Source organism: Rhinolophus sinicus, chromosome 14, assembly GCF_057876585.1.
Source record: "Rhinolophus sinicus isolate RSI-liver-muscle chromosome 14, RSI-T2T, whole genome shotgun sequence".
Taxonomy (NCBI): domain Eukaryota; kingdom Metazoa; phylum Chordata; class Mammalia; order Chiroptera; family Rhinolophidae; genus Rhinolophus; species Rhinolophus sinicus.
Genome location: NC_142514.1, coordinates 101396491 through 101399964, shown reverse-complemented (window position 1 = coordinate 101399964; position 3474 = coordinate 101396491).

The following is a 3474-nucleotide window of genomic DNA, read 5'->3' as shown; positions in this document are numbered from 1 at the left end:
CTGGGCGATCAGGTCGCCTGTTTGTCTATGGTTTCAGTAAAGGCGTCTGTGGCGGCATCCAGCGGCCAAGGGTGGCAAAGCTGGCTGATTAATTTGGGTTTATAAAGTTAACCCTTAAATCTGGAAATAATCATGTGCATTTTACCCCGTAAGACAATTACCATTGGTCATGCAATTCCTCCTATATCAGTCTAATCAGAATTTAGGCAAAATCTCTAAGGAATAGTCCCACGACACTTTGTACGTCCTTTTTAGCATTTGTATTACATTATAATCCTTCCTCTTTACCGTGTCCCATTGCATAGGACACTTCTTATACTAACAAATTATTCGTTATTTATCTGAGATTACAATTTATCCTGGTGTCTGTATTTTTATTTGCTAAAGAAGACTGAGCTTCTTTAGGGCAGGGTCTGTGTCTAAATTTTAAGATCTTCATAGTGTCAGTGCATTGCATAAATTAGGTGTTTTAAAAATGCTCATTGGGTGAATGAATGAGTGAACGAAGATGTAAGGAACAAATATTTCAAACTACAGACATAGTTAATTTGGGGAGTAAGAAAGAGAGAAACAAAGAGAATAATATTGGAAATTTGACCCTGAAAACCAGCCAGAGGAAAGTGGCTTTTAAAAAGAAAATGAGAAACACCTCTTCTGAGATTCTTCTGGTTAAAAATGCAACTGCAGGGAGGCCATGGCTCAGTTGGTTAGAGCAGCAAGCTTTGAACAACACCGTTGCCAATTTGATTCTCACATGGGCCAGTGAGCTGCGCCCTCCACAACTAGATTGAAGGACAACGACTTGGAGCTAATGGGCCCTGGAGAAACACACTGTTCCCCAATATTCTCCAATAAAAATGTATCTAAAAAAAATGGAACTGCAAAACATGTTTTAAAATTTTTTGTCATCTGTTATTGCTAATAATAATGGATATGTATTGTTGAGCATTTACTATGTAGGACCACTTAGATTATATAATCTTACTTATTAATATATTACCTAACTTCACAACCTTATGAGATAGATGTTACTGTCAATTTACAGATTAGGTAATTGAGGCTTTGTAGAATTAAAGCAACTTGCCTAAAGTCACTCAGCTACGGTAGTAAATGCCGAAAATGGGAGTCAAACACAGGTCAGTCTAATTCCCAAGGCTCTGCTTTTAACCATTATGACTTTCTGCCTTTAAGGCACTCCTCACAAAGCATGCTTACTGGGGTACTCTTCTTACGCAGTTGAATTCAACTGTCATATTTCTAAAGAATCAGCATCAGTTGGTCTTTATGAGCTTAGGTGGTTCCACACTGAATGCCCCCGGAAGCTGCCACAATAAAGCAATAATTCCAGACATGATTTTCACTTTTTTTAAATTAAGAATTTGTTCATCTTTTTAAAACTGCATGTCCTTTTCATAATAGAAATAAACAGTACAGTTTGACATAGATCCTCCCAGACATGCAAATTCTAAAATACGGGGGGTTTGTAATAATTCTACTAGAAAGCCACTGGAGATAGAATTGAGATGAGTGAGAGTTCTATAGTGCAGTGCTTAAGAGTATAGGTTCTAAAGTTGAGCAGCTTTTGTTCCAATCCTACTTTCTTGCCCTGAGAGGTGTGGTAGAATAGTTTTCCTCTTTGTACCTTGGTTTCCCTGTAAAATAAAGATATTAATGGTTCCTATCTCAGAGAATTTTTGTGAGGATTAAATCAGATAATCTGTGCGAAGAGTTTAGGAATACACAGTATTCCTAAATACACTGTACATTGTAAGTGCTCAATAAACATTAAGGAATGTACAGAAGATGTACCGTGTTTTCCCCAAAATAAGACCTATTCCGAAAATAAGCCCCAGTTAAGATCATCAGCCAGCTGGACGCATTTAGTACATTTTGATGATGTTCCAGAAGATGACATGATTGTATTTGAATAAATGTAGATTGTTGTACATGAAAAAATAAGACATCTCCTAGAAAGCCACTGGAGATAGAATTGAAATGAGTGAGAGTTCTATAGTGCAGTGCTTAAGAGTATAGGTTCTAAAGTTGAGCAGCTTTAATACACCCTAATGCATCTTTTGGAGCAAAAATTAAAGTAAGATCCAGTCTTATTTTTGGGGAAATATGGTCTAAGACCTGGTCTTATTTTCAGCAGAACATAGTATATATAAAGAGAGGCAGGTGTGTCATAATGAGAATAAAGGGGTTTGAATCCTGGCTCTATCCCTTACTGACTGAGTCTGGGCAAGTGCTTGACTTCTTTGATCCTCGGTGTCCTTAACTGGATTGTTGTAAAAGATTACAGATAACATGTGTAAAGTTCCTGACACAAAATAAGCACTCAATAAAAATTTGCTGTTTATCCATTATTGCAGCAGTGTTTGAGAGTTGTAGAGTTGAGCCAGTGATACAGGATGAAATGCTATAGGGGAGAACTGCTGAATCATATATGCCCTAAGTCTGACATTTGACATGGGAGAACTATCAACAGAATCAGAAGGCTAGATTTGACTCTTGTTTCCATTATATCCTGGCCTAGAACTTTGGGTAAATTTCTTAAACTTGACATCAATTTTCTTCACCTACAAAACGAACATGAATGCAGTAATTGCCCTGATTCCCACACACTTTAAAAAAAAGGTATAATTTGCAAGTCATAAAAATTAACCCTTTTAAAGTGTACAATTCAGTGGTTTTTAGTATATTCACAAAGTTGTGTGACCACCACCTCTGTATAATCCCAGAATACTTTCATCACTCCAAAAACCTCACTCCCCATTCTTCCCCTCACCCACCTCCTTATAACCTTACATTCTATCTCTATGGATTTGCCTATTCTGGACATTTCATATAACTTGAATCATATAAGATATGATCTTTTGTGACTGGCTTCTTTTACTTAGCATATTTTCAAGGTTCATACTTGTTGTATAATGTATCAGTACTTTATTCCTTTTTTCAACTGAGTAATATTCTATTGTGTAGATACACCACATTCTGTTATCCATTCATTTATTATGGACATTTCAGTTGTTTCTACTTATTGGCTCTTATGAATAATGCATCTATGAACATTAGTGTACACATTTTTGTGGGACATGCTTTCGATTTTCTTGGGTATATACCAAGGAGTGGAATTGCATCATATGGTAACTATGTTTAAATTTTTGAGGAACTACCAAACTATTTCCCAAGTAGCTGGACTATTTTACATTCCCACTAGCAGTGTATGAGGGTTCTAATTTCTCCACATTCTTATTATACCAACGTTATTATTACAGGCATCCTCCTGCATGTGAAGTGGTATCTCATTGTGGTTTTGATTTGCATTTCCCTAAGGACTAAGGATGTTTGAACATCTTTTATGTGCTTATTGGCCATTTGTATGTCCTCTGGAGAAATGTCTGTTTCACCCATTTTAAAATTGGATTATTTGTCTTTATTATTGAGTTGTAATTGTTCTTTATTCTGGATATT